Source organism: Camelus bactrianus, chromosome 3 (assembly GCF_048773025.1).
Source record: "Camelus bactrianus isolate YW-2024 breed Bactrian camel chromosome 3, ASM4877302v1, whole genome shotgun sequence".
Classification (NCBI taxonomy): domain Eukaryota; kingdom Metazoa; phylum Chordata; class Mammalia; order Artiodactyla; family Camelidae; genus Camelus; species Camelus bactrianus.
Window position 1 is genome coordinate 32055103 of NC_133541.1, and position 17381 is coordinate 32072483.

A 17381-nucleotide genomic window follows, 5' to 3' on the forward strand; every position below is an offset into this window, starting at 1 on the left:
CCTCCCGTTCGCGGCGGGCGGACAGCCGCGGCCCAGCAGGCCACCCGGCGAGCGGAGCCTAGGCCGCTGGACAGCCCTGCCCGCCGCGGAGGCCTGGCTGGGCCACCTCGACTCCCCGGCCGGGCTGAGGGGAGAGAGGGGCGCTTACCGCCGGCGGGCGCGGCCTACGCGATGGTTCTCAAGAGAGAAGTGCGAGACTGACGGTTGATGCCAGGAAAATAAAAATACGGGGGGAGGGGGCGTGGAGCCGGCGCCAGGGCTCGCGGACGCGCACCTCCGTGGGCGCGCAGGTGTGTTCAATGACCCCGCGCCAGCCGAGACCAGGGCTCTGGTCTGGAAGGGGGCTCTACCACCTGCTACGTTAGCCGAAGGAGAGGGGAATGGGAACAGAATCAAAATACGCCGCCCGCCCCCCGCCCGTCTCAATTCACAGTAGGTTTTTAATCACAGTAGGTCACACCCTGACCAAGCTGTACTCTCTTCCCTTTTCTCTTTCCATCCGAAATTTTAAGAAAGTACCTTTCAATGAAACTCCCCTCTTTTCCATCTTCTACCAGTGCTGTCCCCAATCAAATATAGTGCGAGACACAAGCCACTTATGTAATTATAAATTTTCTAGAAGGCACGTTACACGAGTAAAAAACAGGTGAAGTTAATTTTAATAATATATTTTACTTAGGCCACACATCCAAATGGTATCATTCCAACATGTTATTAATATAAAGATATTAATGAGATATTTTCTCTTTTTTCATACTAATCAAAATCCAATGTGTATTTTACGCTTTTGGCATATCTCATTTAGGATTAGGCACATTTCAAGTGCTCAACAGCCACCCGTGGCTAGTGGCTACTGCATTGCCCAGCAAAGTTCTAGACATTGTTTAATATGTAATTAAAAAAATCAGACTTACCTGATGGTACTAAAGCCAAATGAAGGATGAATAGCAGTAATGAAAAGGAGAAAAAAATGATCTCTTTACGGTTAGATAGAACCATCTTCACAGATTCTGATTGTAGCCCTGTATTTTGAGCAAGGCTTAACGCTTTTCGATCTTGAGAATCATTTCAGTTAAGAAAAACTCTCATTAACCATCTTCTTTTCTTGCTAATGAAGAAAATGTTAAGATCTTCAGCCAGATGAAAGAGAAAATAGCTTTAATGAGGGCAATCATGAATATGTGATTCATTCTGTTGAGTGTTGGCAAAAATAATGAAGTCAGGGAAGAAAGCCAGCAAAAAGTGTGGTTCCCTGGTGTTGAGAAAGAATGTAGGATTCAGAGTAGGCCAGAGATTTGGTTTGGATCCTGGCCTTGACCCTTAATATCTGTGTGATCTTGGGTAAGGGATTTATTTTCTCTAAGTCTCACTTTCCTCGCCTATAAAATAAGAAGTATGTTGTAGCACTGAGCATGTAAAGACAAGACAAGATTACAGTTTAAAAATTAGATGAGGTAATGCCCATAACATAAAAATCGATTCTTTTATGTTGTTGTCAGTCACTTCTTGCCTGAACTTTTATGTAAGAAAGCCCCACAAAATGTATGCTCAACAACAGAGAGATATCCTGTATGTTCCATTGATGTAGATGCTCCAGTCCTGTCCTGAGCTTTGGTTTGCATTCATCACCCTTTTTTCCCCCTTAGAACTTTTATGGTGGACTGCTCTTTTTCTACACCTGAGACTTTCTTACCTGAGGATAAAGCTATTCTGCATCCATGGTGACATCAAGGTATCTTTACAGCCCCTTTTGTTAGATAAGTTAGATAACAGATGCTGTCCTTTGCCTTCTCCCTATTTACTTTTAAGTAAATTTAGTCCTATTATGATATATGAAAAATGAACTTGGAGAGAACATGAACAGATTTTTTACACTGATTCTCAGGCCTTCAGACCTGGAATGGAACTACACTACAGCTTTCCTGGGTTTCCAGCATGTAGACAGTAAATCATGGACCTTCTCAGCCTCCATAATCATGTAAGCCAATTCCTCATGATAAATTCTACCTGTCTATTTGTATATCTCCTTATCTATCTCCTATTAGTTCTATTTCTCTGGAAAAACCCTAAGAATTTATACTGGGAAGTGGGATGCAGCTGTAACAAATACCTAAAAAATGTGGAAGTGGCTTTTAAACTGGTTAATGGGTAGAGGCTGGTAGTGGTTTTTGATGCTTGCTAGAAAAAGTCAACATTTCCTTGAAGGAACTGTTAAAAGTAATTCTGGTGAGGGCTCAGGAAGGAATGAGGAGAGCTGTAGGGAAAGTTTCCATCTTCTTAGAGAATACAAATAATCATGTAGAGAATGTTGGTAGAACTCTGGACACGAAAGATGATTCTAATGAGGTCTCAGATGGAAATGAAGATATTATTGGTCAATGGATATAAGTCAAACCTTATTATAAAATAGCAAAGATCCTCTCCAGCTGTGAACCAGTGAAACCAGTTAAGTGATGTGCTTCCACCTAGTGTATTGTATTTTGTTAAAGCAGCCCAAATTAAACATTTATTCTGGAAAAATGAAGATTTATGTTCACACAAAAACCAGTACCAAATTTTTTATAACAGCTTCATTCATAATAACTCCAAACTGGAAAAAACATAGATTCTTTAATGAACGAATGGTTAAACTGCGGTATTCATACTGTAAAATACTACTCAAAAAAAAGGAACGACCGCTGATAAATACAGCTTCAATGGATCTCAAGGGAATTATGCTGCATGAAAAGAAAGTAATCTCAAAAAGTTATTGTATGATACCATTTATACAACCTTGAAATGACAAAATTACAAAGATGGAGATCAGTTTAGTGGTTGCCAGGGATTAAGGAGAGTGTGGGGTTTTGAGAGAAGTAGGTGTGGCTATTAAAAGGGTAGGTACTATGAGGAATCCTTGTGATAGAACTGTTTCGTTCTTGACTGTGAAGGTGGTCACATGAATCTACACAAGTGATATTAAATTGCATACAACTAGGGGGGAGGGTATAGCTCAAATGATAGACTTAGCATGCATGAGGTCCTGGGTTCAATCTCCAGTACTTCCTCTAAGAATAAATAAGTAAACCTAATTACTTCCCCCCACCAAAAAAAAAAAAAAAGAGGTGACATTAAATTGCATAGAACTAAATACAGGTATGCACATGCACACAAAAATGAGTGCAAAAAAAAAAAAAAACTAAGGTAGATGGATTGTATATTGTCAATTTCCTGGATGTGATATTGTATTATAATTGTGCATAGTTATGCAAGATGTTACCATTAGGGGGAAATCTCTCTGTATTATTTCTTACAACTGCATTTAAACTCACAATTATCTGTAAGAAGTTTAGAAAAACTAACACATATGAATAAGCCTTGTTCCATTTTATTCTGTTACTCCCAACTCTTTCCTAGCTAACTTGGTTCACTCTTCTTTGCCCAAATCATGATGGTAGCTTATATATCATTGTAAATTAATGGGTCATTAACAGAGAGAAGAAGGATTAGCTGATGTGTTTGTTCTCTTGGGTCTCATTTGTGTAAATTATCTTCCTCCCCTGGTCTCTTGGGCCTTCTATGAAATGTAACCAAAGCCAGTCAGCACTTGACCAATCAGGGTTCCAATCCATCTTCAAGAGCCAAGAATGCTGCATGGGAATCTCCCCAGCATCTAGTGGGCTCACTTATTTGATGTCAATCTCTTGGCTGGACTATAAACTCTATGAGGATAGGAATTCATTTATTTGTTCATTCATTCAGTAAATATTTATTGCATGTCTGCTATGGGCCAGACACTGTTCTTGGTGCTGAGGATACACAGGAGTGTGAGATTAGTAGATGTGAAGTGTATGCGGCTAGAAGCAGAAGGACTTGTTTGGTGGCTATAGCGGAAATTCCAGTGAGAAATGGTAATGGCTAGCTATTAAGGTAGTGGTTGTGGGGTTGGAGAGAAGGGCCAAATACAAGGGTTGTTAGGAAGAAGCTGACAGATGTGTGCAAGGCATTAATGAGAAGCCAGGGATATGGATCACTCCCAGGATTCTGCTTTTGGTGCCTCAGTCCCTAACAGTGAGAATACCAGAGGGAAGCAGAGACTCTCATCCACAGAACAGGAGACTCACTAATTCCACTTTGGACATTTCATTTGGCACCTGGAGCAGCTAAGTGGAATTGTTCTATCAACAGTTAACTTATGGACTTGGAGTTCAGAGGAATGTTACCTACAGTTAGAGATGTGATAGGTGAAGGCACAGGAAGAAATGAGGTTCCTTAGGAAAAGCATATAGAGGCAGAAGAGGAAAGAGAAGCACCAAGTTGCATGGCTAGATTGAAGAAGAGGAATCTTTTTACTCTGTTTATATAGGAATAATCCGGAGAGGAGCCAGAGGGGACCTGAACATCAAAGAGGGAGAGCCCGAGTGTCAAACGTTGCTGAGATGTCACATACAAGGATTCTAGAGAATCTATGAAAGCGCACAGTTCCCTGAGCTTGAGCACTTTGTGCTGCCTGAGGTCATTACACAACGGAAGGAACAGCTGCCTCTGGGAACCATGCCCGCCTCATCAGGCAATCTTCCATTATAATTTGACTACCTGGCTAAATTTGCATTTTCAGAGGAACAATAACAATCAGAATAACAGTTAGCACCTACTCTGTTCCAAGTAAACACTTTACATAGATTATCTCATTTAATCTCCAAAACAAACTCTATGAGGTAGGTGTGAGGTACTATTACTAATCCCATTTTATAGATTAAAACACTGAGATTCAGAGACATTCATTAACTTGCTTTAGATCACAGTTAATGAGCAGCTAAATTCTATTAAATCCAGAATCCACAAACTGAAACCATACGCTACATTTTATCTCCATAGTAAGTGGATGACACTGCTGCAAACATTCTATTCTGTTTGTGTTATATTTCTCACTGTAAATTAATAAATAGGCATTCCAGTAGTATTAGCAATTGGAATAATATAGATTTGTGAGTGATTTGGGTGCAAGCAGTAGTATTAGGAAACATAGATGCCTCTAAGCTTGACTATGAAATAAATGGGCAGATAAAGGAAATTTGCAAGGCAAGTATATTAAAGACGTTTTGTTGCTATTATAGGTTTATTTATTTATTTAGATAGAAGAAAGATTAGTTTGTTAGCTGAAGACAATGAAGCAAAGGAACACATCAGGGAAAAGGGGGAAAATAGAGAGCATAAAGGACCAGAGGAAGTGGCAGTTCACAAACTCTAAGTACAGGCAGCAGGAATAACTTGGGATGGGAGAAAAGCTATGTGACTAAGAAATGGAAGCAGAGGCAGATAAATTGCAGGAGAAGGAGGGTGATGGGAATTTAAGATGATCTCCATGTTCTCAGTAGGAAAAAAAAGGAGAAAGTGTCTCTACTGTGAGGATGGGAGACATAAAAAGAAGGGGCTTGAGGAGAAGGGCAACTGTTGCAGAAGCTCTGGGAGAGGCAGCTGATGAGGAAGAGGGCGTGCTCATAGGAGGCCTGCTGGGCTGTATAGAAAGTCCGGCTGAGGTTGGAGACCAGGGATTTGTTGGGGCAACACTGAACAATTTTGTGATTTTTCTCTAGCTACTCTTGACAACTTGATCTGGGAACTGAGAAGCCTGTTAGTGGGAGTGTAATTTCATGATGCAGTTAAGGCAGAAGGGTAAAGACAAAAGGGGCTGAGAGGCTGTTTGTGGTTTTAGTTAGCTAGAGAAAGGGTTGAAGATGAAAGACAGGTGATAGATTGGAAGGAAAAAAGAGGACCAAAAGACAGAAATAAGAGAGTTGGAAAGAAGAAAAGTCGTGGTCTGAGTTTGAGATATGAGTTTAAAATTCTGGAGGAAGTTCTGGTGAATAATTACAATGTACAATATTCTACTAATTTGCATGATTCAACTAACTGAACTGAAGTGCTTGCTGGCCATCAGTAAGGTAATGTGATAGTCAGAAATGCTATTTTCAGAGCCGAAATTTGGCATTCAAAAGACAATTAGGATCATCAATGCTTAATGTATAAATGTCAAGTAAGAGGCATTTTCTGATTCTCTATCTCTGACGCAGTGTATTCACTGCCCTTTCTCTTGGCATGAGGTCAAAAGCCGGTATCTTCTTTCTGTTTCAGTTCCTGTAGGGCATTAACAGTGTTTTTCTTTCTTTTGACAAATATTTGTTGACTGCCTAATAAAGCCAGACAGTCTGTTATGTGTTGATAACATACCAGTGAACAAGATGAAATATCTATCCTCAAGGGGCTTAAATGCAGCAATCAACAGACAGTAATAACACAGAATGATAAACACGATAATTATGTTAGGACTTAGGTCTGAATGGAAGGGCACCTAACTCAACCTTGAGTATCAGGGGAGGCTTCTGTGAGAAGGTCTCATCTCAAATGAATAAAGGAGTGGTAGGTATAATCCAGGTGAATGAATGTTGAGGGCGAAATAAGAGGGACCCCACATTCAAAGAGGCATCTCTGTTTCTCTTGGCACCTTCATTCTCACAGGCCAGTCATCTTAGCATCCCCCTACCTAGGGGATACTTCTACCAGGAATCACTGAACCAGAAGATCTAGAAGATCTACATTTAAGTCTCAGCAATATTTCATGTTGATGTGACTTTAGACGTGTCAGTTAACCTCAAGGCCATTTTTTCATCTTAGGACAGGCATAAAGATACCTACTTCCGAGTTATCAAAATGAGCAAATGACATAACACAGGTGAAAGTGCTATGGAAACTGTTAAACACTACGCAGGTTTTAACTGTTCTTAGCATCAGAAGGTGGAACGCCGTATGCCTTCGTACTCTTGAGCCTATTATGGGGATTAAGAAACAAAGACTCCTTAATAGTTACTCCGGATTTGTAGGTAGTTCTCAGGTCTGCCAAGTTTAAGCTCTGAAATGAATTGTTCTTGAAGGTACTTAAAATGTTTGAGTTAATGCTATAAATTATTGTAATTGGTCCTCTACTCAAAAGCCACCGCAGGAAAGATATGGCAGCTAAAGTATCACCTAGCAGTAGAGTGAGCAATGCAATCAATCCTTAGAGTACCTGGGCCATTCTGTGGATAAAAAGACCAGTAGAGAGGGGAATATAACAATTAGCAGGCTGAAAAAAAAAGGTGAGGTGGGGTAGAGGGATGACGAAAAACATCTTTACCCCCCAAATTAGGATGGCCTCTTGAACCATCAACATTTGCTTCATAGTGTTTCAGAAGAGCCCTGCTAATGAAAAACCATTTCACGGAATTAGTTTCTTGTCTGGTGGGCAAACTCATTTGACAAACTTATGCCACAGGGAAAGCACTTAGGAATACTTCTAATGAGTTGAATCTATGTTACTTTTATACTTTAGATTGGGAGAATTGGGTAGACTTTGTCTCAGTATAATCACAATAGTTAAGATTAAATTTTTTTCTGATTTTACTAAGAAAAATTTCAAAAATACATACAGCTAATTTGAAAGAATTTTATATACTCACCACCTAGATTCTACCTTAATACTTTACTACACCCACCAGGCTTATTTTTTATTAAATATTTTATTTTGAGATAATTGTTGATTCATATGCAGTTGTAAAAAATAATGCAGAGAGAACATTTGTACTCCTTACCTAGTCTCCTCCGAGGGTGACATCTTGCAAAACTATAGTACGATGTCACAACCAGAATATTGACATTGATACCGTCAAGATATAGAACATTTTCATTATCACAGCGATCCCTCCTGTTGCCCTTTTATAGTCACGTCCACCCTCACCTCCTCATTAAACCCTAGAAACTACTACTCCGTTCTCTAGTTCCATAATTTTGTTATTTCAAGAATGTTTTATAAATGGCATCATACATTATGTTACCTTTTGAGATTGACTTCTTTCTCTCAGCATAATTCTCTGGAGATTCATTCAAGCTGTATCAGTTGTGTGTATCAGTGCTTCCTTTTTATTGCTGAGGAGCATTCCATTGTAAGGATGTATTCAACCATTCATCTGTTGAAGGACACCTGAGCTGTTTCCAGTTTTTGGCTATTATGAATAAAGCTACTATCAATATTGGTGTATGGGTTTTGGGCAAACCTAAATTTTCATTTCTCTGGGATAAATACCCAGGAGTATAACTGCTGGGTCATATGGTAGTTGCATGTTTAGTTTTTCAAGAAACCACCAAACTATTTTCCAGTGACTAGTACCATTTTATACTACCATTGTGTGAGTGATCCAGCATCTCCCCATCATCACCAGCATTTGATATTGGCCACTATTTTTTTTTTAATTTTAGACATTTTTATAGATGTGTAGTGATGTCTCAATGTGGTTTTTTTTTTTTTTTCATTTCCTTAATGGCTAATGATGTTGAACATCTTTTTCATGTGCTTATATCCTTCTTCGGTAAAATGGCTCTTTATGCCTTTTGCTCATTTTCTATCTGGATTTTTTTTTAACTGTTGAGTTTGAGTGTTCTTTTTATATTCTAGATACAAGTCCTTTGTAGAGCAGGAGGGAAATCCTCTCATGTTGAGTTTAAAATATCTGTGGAAATGTCAGTGGAAATGACTGGCAGGCATGTCTGGAGGTTAGGAGAGACATTCAGGCTGGACATTAAGCTTTGGGAGTTGTGACGGCACAGCTGACATCGAACCTGTAGGAAGACAATATCAAAGTTAAAAGGAAGGGCCAAGAGAATATTTGAAACATTTGCCCATTTAAGTGGTGAAAGAACTAAGAATGGTTAAAGAAGCAGGAGCAGGTAGGAAAGTGATATGATGAAAACCAACGAAAACCAGAATCTAGTTTTTGCTTTTCTGTTATGGGTAATATCTGCATAAAAAAAGATCTACAAAGGGATGATGTTCACAAAACTGCTTAAAAAGTATTAGAATTAGAGTTTTCATTAGATGCAATATTTTAAAAAGTTAAATATAAACATGTTAACTATTATGGAGTTTTATGATCAAATAGTTTGATTATGCTAACTATGTAATATATAGTCATATATTTTAAAACAGTGAAAGAAAATTCAATTAGATTGAGTCTTTATTAAGAAAGCAAACAAGTATATAAGGAAATTCTTTTAATTATTAATAAAAAAAACTTTCACCTAAATTTCCCCCAAATAATTTGGCCTTTAACTTTAAACTCAAGAACTGGTTGGGGGTTGGGTATAGCTCAGTGGTAGAGTGCATGCTTAGCATGCACGAGGTCCTGGCTTCAATCATTAGTACATCCACTAAAAAATTTAAAAAAAAAACCCTGGTATCTATCCATGTTTAAAAACAACAGAAAACTCTCTTTACATTGTATTATACACAGACTGCCCCTAAGTGGGTTGCTAGTGTCTGTTCAAAATTTGTGTCCATGCTTATTTGAAAATACGGCTTTGCAGATGTAATTAGTTAAGGATCTTGATGAATTTATCCTGGATTTAGGGTGGACCTTAAATCCACTGACTAGTGTCTTTATAAGAGAAAGGAGAGGGAGATTTGGGCACAGAGGGACACACAGAGGAGGTGGCAATGTGAAGAGGAGACAGAGATTGGAGTGATATGTGTCTACAAGCCAAGGAACACCACCAATTGCTGACAACCAGAGGCTTTCTCCACAAGTGAGGAGAGAGGCATGGGACGGTTTCTTCCTCAGACTTCCAGAGGAATCAACTCTGCTGACACCTTGATTTCAGGCTTTTGGCTTCCAGAACTGTGAGAGAGTACATTTCTGTAGCTTTAAGTCATCCAGTTTGTGGTAATTTGTTACAGCGGCCCCAAGATGCTAATACAGCTCCTATCCCTCACCATCTTCCCAGGCTTCCAAAGGTATCATTAAATACATAATTTTTTATATTCATAAAAAACCACAGCTTTTTGTCATTGGCACTTACTGTTTAGAGAGAACAAAATCCACAAAAGTATGCTAAAATTTGGTTTTTTAGATGCTTACAACAATTATAGATGCAAGCTGGTTTTAACTTAACAGTTTAATTTAAACAAATTGCCAGTTATTTAACTTTATGCTGGCTGTTTAATGTCAGTTCTCCTTGATCTTCTTCCAGTTAAGATTGATTAGTGTAAGTTCATTTAGTTGGTTAATACTTGCTTCCCACAATCAAACACACTCTTGATTTGTCTGCCTGAGAGAAGAGGGCTGAGATTGAGGTTAGTAATGTTTGCTTTGAAACGTGTCAAGTGTCTGCATTATTAAAAATCCCTAGAGTCTAAGCATACGAGCTCATTGGAGTTGTTTACTTTGCTAATAATTACTTATAAAAGGGAAGCTTGAAAAAAACGAACTGCTGATAACCGTTTAACTTAATAACCACAATGAAAACACATTATGAAATGACATAAATCTTAGCAATGCTCTCCTAGGGCAGTCTACCCAGGCAATAGAAACAAAAATTAACAAATGGGACCTAATTAAACTTATAAATTTTGAACAGCAAAGGTAACCATAAGCAAAACACAGTGACAACCTACAGAATGGGAGAAAATATTTGCAAATGAGGCAACTGACAAGGGCTTAAATTTCTAGGATATATAAACAGCTTATACAACTTAGTAACAAAAAAACAAACAACTCAATCCAAAATTGGGAAAAAGACCTAAATAAGCAATTCTCCAATGAAGTCATACAGATGGCCAATAGGCACATGAAAAAAATGCTTGATATTGCTAATTATCAGAAAAATTCAAATTAAAACTACAATGAGGTATCACCTCACACCAGTCAGAATGGCCATCATCAAAAACTCCACAAACAATAAATGCTGGAGAGGGTGTAGAGAAAAGGGAACCCTCCTACACTGCTGGTGGAAATGTAGTTTGGTGCAGCCATTATGGAAAACAGTAGGGAAATTACTCAAAAAACTAAAAACAGACTTAACATATGATCCAGCAATCTCTCTCCTGGGCACATATCTGGAGGGAACTTTAATTCGGAAAGATACATGCACCTCAATGTTCATAGCAGAACTATATATAACAGCATGGGAGCAACTTAAATGTCCATTGGCAGATGACTGGATAAAGAAGTTGTGGTATATTTATATAATGGAATACTACTCAGCCATAAAAAAGAATAAAATAATGCCATTTGCAGCAACATGGATGGCCCTAGAGATTGTCATTCTAAGTGAAGTAAGCCAGAAAGAGAAAGAAAAATACCATATATCACACATTTGTGAAATCTGAAAAAAAAGAAAAAAGAGGACACTAATGAACTCATCTACAAAACAGAAACAGACTTGCAGACATAGTAAACAATCTTATGTTTATGTGGAGAAAAGGGGTGGGAAGGGATCAATTTGGGAGTTTAAGATTTGCAAATGTTAGCCATTATATATAAAAATAGATTAAAAAACTCAGATTTCTTCTGTATAGCACAGGGAACTATATTCAATATCTTGTAATAACCTTCAATGGAAAAGAATATGAAAATGAATTTATGTATGTATCTGCATGATGATTGTGCTGTACACCAGAAATTGACATATTGTAACTGACTGTACTTCAATTAAAAAAAACCACAAAGCATAAAAATTGACTTATTCTCTGGCTTGGCTTTAACTAAATGCAGGGTTTTGTAACACCTCATCTTTAGAGTTCAGTTTTTGAACACATATTCTCTCAGGCTCAGTCTACACTTTGATTTTTGGCTATTGTGCACCTCTGTGGTTTGAGGTTTCAAAGCTGATCCTAATGGTGTGTAACACACTTCTAAAAATGTAACCTTTCCTTTTGATAGGTTAAGATTTAAAATATTAAACACTATTTTTAAGCATTTGTGGGTACAAAGTCTCCTACATTTCAGAGGGTTTAAATTTCAATGTGTATCTTAATTTTAAAATATATTTAAAATTAAAATATCCAGTCATGAACAATCTATAATAAAAACTTGCATACATGTGAGAAATACTATTCTCGTAGGGGTTGAAGGCTGAGAAAGCTGAGGAGGAAGGAGCAGATATCAAAACAAACAAAGCTGTCACCACCTAATAGAGGATATAAAATCTTTGCAAACATTTTATGCAGGACAGTGTCTAAGATTCAGAAGTAACTAACTTACAAACAAACTTTTGAAATGAACCTAATTCTCTTTGGGGATTCCTATTAATCTATGGTAATTATTATATAGGAGCTTAAAACCTGAACAGAATTCTCCAAACGAAAGATGTTTTCATCTGGAGCAATGGCACCCAAATTATGTTGGCCATGAGCAGAATGAGTATTTAAAATTACAATATGCTTACTATTTAACAGAAAAGGGAAAAATTAATGTCATCTTTGGATTTGTTCTTCTGTCATATAATTGCAAGTAAATCAAATTAAATAAGCTGTTGAGCATTTCTTTAAGCCCAGGTTTCTCAGTCTTAGCACTATTGGCATTTGGGGCCAGATAATTCTTTGTTTTAAGGGGCTTTCCTGTGTAATGTAGGGTGTTTAGCATCATCCCTGGCCTCTACCCATTAGCTGCCTCCCCTTTCCAGTTGTGAACACCAAAGTGTTTCCAGACACTAACCATAACCCCAATCCTAACCCTACCCTAATTTTGTCCCCAGCTGGGAACCACTGATTGATTTTTAAGCATTGAAAGAGAAAAGAAGTAAATCCCCCTCACACACACACACACACACAACATTTTAAAACAGGTGCTTAGTTCCCCCCCAGTTTTATTGAGATGTAATTGACATACAGCACTGAATATGTTTAAGGTGTGCAACATAATGTTTTGACTGGCATATATTGTGAAAGGAGCTTAGTTTGAATCCTTATCAATTACTCCTATCTCATTGTACTTACCGTATCTTGAACCTGTCTCTATCCAGGCCCTTATCATGGCTTATTACTATTTAAAACATGGGGCTGTGTCCTTTCCTGTCTATGATAACTCTTGCAGGGCAAGGACAGTGTTTTACCTCGTCTGGATGGCAGTGGGAGTCCACTAGTTGAATGACCTTTTGTGTTGGTTGAACACAAGAGATGTTCTCAAAGTAAGGGTTTCCCTGCAGTTTATTTCTTTTTAAGGATATGGAATGTTTTGCTTCGTGCCCTTTGCGATTCATAATTTTTTAAACTCATCTTAGTTACTTCAATTACAGTAAAAAAGCGGTGACACAGTACTGACATTTCATGATGATTCAGCTTTGGGCTAGTGAATCAATTTATACTCTTTATCTTATTCCTTCCACTTTTAGTCAGGAGACACCTGCAGACTAAGTAAAGCAAGTCATTACGGTCTCGAGTTCTTCAGCAGTTTTGCAAAAATCAGCCTAGGCCTGATCAGGACCCTAAAAGTCCACCAAGGGCGCTCTCCAGCGCCTTTATGTTAATACTAAGAGTAGCAACAAGGCTTTCTCTGGGCGGGACGTAGGAAGACTGGTATGCAGATGTGTGTTAATTTTCGGGCCTTGACATCGTTTTGGAAGAATTTAACTCCACCTCTCCGTCCTGAAAGGAAAAACAACGCCTCCATTCCCGCCTTTCACCACCTCCTGTCCTCCTCCCACTTTCCTTTTGGTCCTCTCGTTTCAGAAGTTCTGATTTTCCCTAGAGAGCCAGAGGAGTCAGGTACCAAAAGCGGCATTCTATTATGTTATTTGTTCTGGTGGACACTGGAGAGGAAATCGTAACTTTGTAACTGGGTCTCTAGGGGAGGACAAATGTAGCCCTGGAAACTTCAGCTTCTGCATTTGGCTCCAGGTTTGACTGACAAGGACGGGCCATGGGAAAGCGCCGAGGTGGGGAGGGGGTTGGGGGGGGTGCTTAGGTCGAGCCCGAGACAAAGAGGTCTTGGTTGCCACCGAGGAGAGGGAAGCGACCATTAGGGTAACAGGCCTTTGCGCTCTGAGGGGGATTTTCGTGGTATCGCTTTCCCGTCGGGTGAGACGGCGGGCGGGCTGCCTAAAAGACGGGGCGGGGCGGGAAGAAAGGCCTGGCGGGGAAGGGGCGCGGGGCTGTGGTGGGGGCAGCGCCGCGGTCACGTGGCCTCCGCCGCCAGCGGGTTGAGGCTGTTCTTCCGGGTTGGAGGCTCCGCGCCGCGGGGCCAGAGCCCGGGTCTGCCAGCGCGGCGTCCCCTCGCGGCCCGCGGCTGCCTGACCTCCCCGCCAAGGTGAGCGTCGCAACGTGGGCAGCGGGACGCGCGCCTGAGGCGCAGCTGGGGAGGGGCGCGGGGCTCGTCCTGGTGATCCCGCCCGGGTCGGGAAGGAGACCTGTCAAGGAGCTGAGGGGGGCGGGGTCAGCAGTGACCCGGGCGCCGGGTGCACCCAGGCGCCGGGTGCACCCGGGCGCCGGCAGGCCGACAGCCTTGGGCCCTCAAGGAGGAGAACCGTGCCTCGAGGCCACCCTTTCCTGTCTCTTGCGGGGGCAAAGTGGAAGGAGGTAGGAGGGTGGTGGATTTGAGAGCTGAGTCTCTGGTGGATTTGAGAGCGCAGGGAACGAGGCGTAAGCTGCGCAGGTGCAGTGCAGACTTTGGAGCTTTAGGGGGCGGCGGGAGCTGCATAGGGTCGTTTCAGCCCACAAGATGGGAGGGGGAAGGGAGGTCATAGAGGACTCTCGATAGGTGGCAGCTGGACGCCCCAAAAGTGTTTTCGAATCTGGAGGGAATTTGGGGTCGGTGACCAGCTGGAGACCTAGGAGGAGGCGAGCCAAAGTTGTGAGTGTATGTCGGGGCGAGCTGGTGGTGGTCCGGGCAAGCTTGCGTTGGGGCTAGGACTGGGGGTCCGGGAGAGACAGCGGGGGAGGGGGAAAGAAGGGGCTGAGCTGATTCGAGCTCCGGAGGCGGAATGACTATTCTGCCCCCTCAGCCAATCGGCTTCCGGGGAAGGTTATAAATAGCGGTCCCCGGCAAATGCCAGCCCGTGGTAGTTCAGTGGCCGAGGGAGGAGCTGAACCGGTGGCTTTGGGCGACGTCACTCTGCCTGCCACTCTAAACTTCTGTAGGGTATTGTGTCCTTGGTTGATCTCGCTTCAAAAGCGTGACTTGTTTATTATAGTTGCAGGCGTCCTTTATTCGCCCTGTGGTGCAGGGCAGTCCTTAAGAGATGTTTGTCAGGAGTCTTATAGGACAGGCTCTAGAATTCGAAAAGGTGGAGCTTGCATATGCACTTTTAAAATGTTTAAAAAATGTTCTTCTCTTCTCCATCATACCCCTTTTATTTGCAAACCTCGGCTGTTTTTTAATTGAATGGACAGTTTAGGATTGCTTCCTTATCAGCAAGTGTGCTCTGGCTGCTTACCTTTGCTGATGGAATCACTTTTCCACAAGGCTACACAGCATTTTATTTTCGAAGGAAATTTCCTGAAACGCCTTGGAGAATGCGTTCATAGATACCCAAGCTTCAGGTTACCTAGCCCTGGTTATTCATTCACTCACTCAAACAATACTTGTTGATTTCCTCTCTTTTTATGTAAGGCCCTGGGCCAGAAGTAATACCAAAGTTAATACTAATAGCAATAAAGGTACTGTGTACTTTTATTCCTCACAAGAACCCTAAGGTAAGTGCTACTATTTTTATCCCCATTTTAAAGATGAGGAAGTCAGGTACAGAGAAGTTAAGTGACTGACTTGGCAAGATGACACAGCCGGTAAGTTACAGGATGGGAGCTTCCAGCCAACAGTTCACCCTCTTAGCGTCTCTGCTATCCTCTTTCAGGTGCTTGCCCCCAAGTATTTTCATCTGTTAGGGGAGATAGTTACCCAAATAACTTACATTAAATGGCTGTATGAATGCGATACTAAAAAAAAACTTTTTTTTTTTTCAATTTTGAGTTGTAAAGTTCTTTTCCATTGCTTCAAACTCATAGAAACATGTGGGTAGTGGAAGAGTAGAGAGCTTTAAAGTGAAGATAGGGGAAAGTGTGCCTATTAAGATGGAATACAGCTGAGTCTAGAATAATGGCTCTCTACGTCTGTAGTTCCTTCCCCTTGAGGACTCTGCTGACCACTGGCTGTTTATATATGGTAGTATTTACTGTTGAATGACAGTCATGGACCAGTGCAGTTCAAACCCCTGCTGTTCAAGGGTCAACTGTACTATCTTTGGTGTTAACAAGTACTGGGCTGTAATAACATGGTTCACATATTCTCTGAATATCTTTCAGGGTCATTTTTATTTAATTTAGGCTTAGTGATAATTTCTTACCAAGCAACTATCTCCTGATCACTATCTTGTATGCCCCTAACTTGAATCAAGTGGAATTTGGGGGAGAAATTGGTCCCTGAAGGCCTTGCCCTATTGACATCTGATGCCAGGAGTCTGCTCAACATCAAATTACCACTTTTCAAGAAGATAGGGCAAATTTTCCAGGCTTTAGGCCATGAAACAGGACTTCAGCTTTAAAGCATTGCAAAAACCCATCTAATCGTAAAATTTCTAGAGCCTAATGGGGCCCTACAAAGGAGCCTTTCTATGCTCCTTTTATAGATGAGTAGAGTGAGGTGCAGAGAGAGTCAGGTCAAACAGCAAGTGAGTGGCAGGCTTAGATGATACTTGGGCTCTATTATTGCTGCTTTGCCTTTTTGCTGATGAGGTCTGGGCAAGCTTCACCAACCTGATGAGAATGGTGGTTGTTGGGGAGCAGAGATGATCTAAGAGAAACCAGGGAAAGTGGGACTGTTGGGATAGGACTAGGTCATTGGTAATGGTGGGACCAAATCTCCCTCAAGACAAGAATTATCTTTTATATGTCTTTGTATATCCCTCAGTTCTTGGTGTAGAGTCAGTGAATGTTTTGAATGGATTGCTGAATTTTGAGCTCATTTGCTCTCCATTCTTGCCATGAATAACCCTAGCAGTGACCCATGAATGAATGAGGAGAGTATTTATGGGACTTGGTAATGCTTTAGGACTGAAATGAAATGACATATATGGAAACACTTTGAAAATATAAAACCTTCCATTCAAATGCAAAAAAATTATTCATATGTATTTTTGGTTGTATGCCTGAACACATCTTGTGTGCTCCCTCCTCCTTAGCTTTTTTCTTATCATCCTCTCCTTCTCAAATGCCTTTCTCTTTCTTTTCTTAGCCCTGTGGGAAGACATGATCTCCTGTGATGCCTTGAAGAACTTTGGACTTGTGTTATATTATGCTTTTCGTGTTATTGACTTTTCTTATCTCCAAGCCTGTAACCTATGCCAGTTTAATTCTACAGATGCTCCTAATGGCTGTGCTTCTGAGACTCAGCCCTCAGGGCATGTTGGTTCAATTAAAGGGCATTTTAAGAATAAGCATTACCTGGATTGTTGCTTTTTGCTGTTTGTAGGAAGTTGCTTCAGGGAGTTGTGGCAGCAGTTATGAAATGAAAAATGAGCTAGACCCCTCCCCTGGAGGCTGGAAGTATGTTTAGAGAGTCTGCTGGTTTTATGGGCTGGGCCGTAGGAGGGGCTGACATGATAGG

The 17381-nt window shown here is 40.7% G+C and overlaps 2 protein-coding genes and 1 long non-coding RNA gene across 6 annotated transcripts in view; 2 read left to right on the plus strand and 1 right to left on the minus strand.

The window, feature by feature from the left end:
* PAIP1 (poly(A) binding protein interacting protein 1) overlaps nucleotides 1–288 on the minus strand; it is a 29251-nt gene extending 28963 nt beyond the window's left edge. Inside the window, exon 1 of the mRNA XM_074357799.1 lies at nucleotides 149–288. The gene's annotated coding sequence lies outside the window, so the exon portion shown is untranslated. The remainder of the gene's footprint in view (nucleotides 1–148) is intronic.
* Nucleotides 168–11500, plus strand: LOC123620055 (uncharacterized). The gene is made up of 4 exons (XR_012504090.1): nucleotides 168–290; nucleotides 1647–1732; nucleotides 1886–1978; nucleotides 4343–11500. It is a non-coding gene; the product is annotated as an uncharacterized LOC123620055 (long non-coding RNA).
* Nucleotides 11501–13395: 1895 nt separating this feature from the next.
* Nucleotides 13396–17381, plus strand: part of NNT (nicotinamide nucleotide transhydrogenase) — a 76156-nt gene continuing 72170 nt past the window's right edge. The window contains exon 1 of one of the 4 annotated variants that reach the window (XM_010966311.3): nucleotides 13396–13549. The gene's annotated coding sequence lies outside the window, so the exon portion shown is untranslated. Of the gene's footprint in view, nucleotides 13550–13661; nucleotides 13682–13934; nucleotides 14091–14200; nucleotides 14360–17381 lie in introns of those variants that run through there. The other 3 variants (XM_045503775.2, XM_074357869.1, XM_010966310.3) reach the window with 3 other exon arrangements.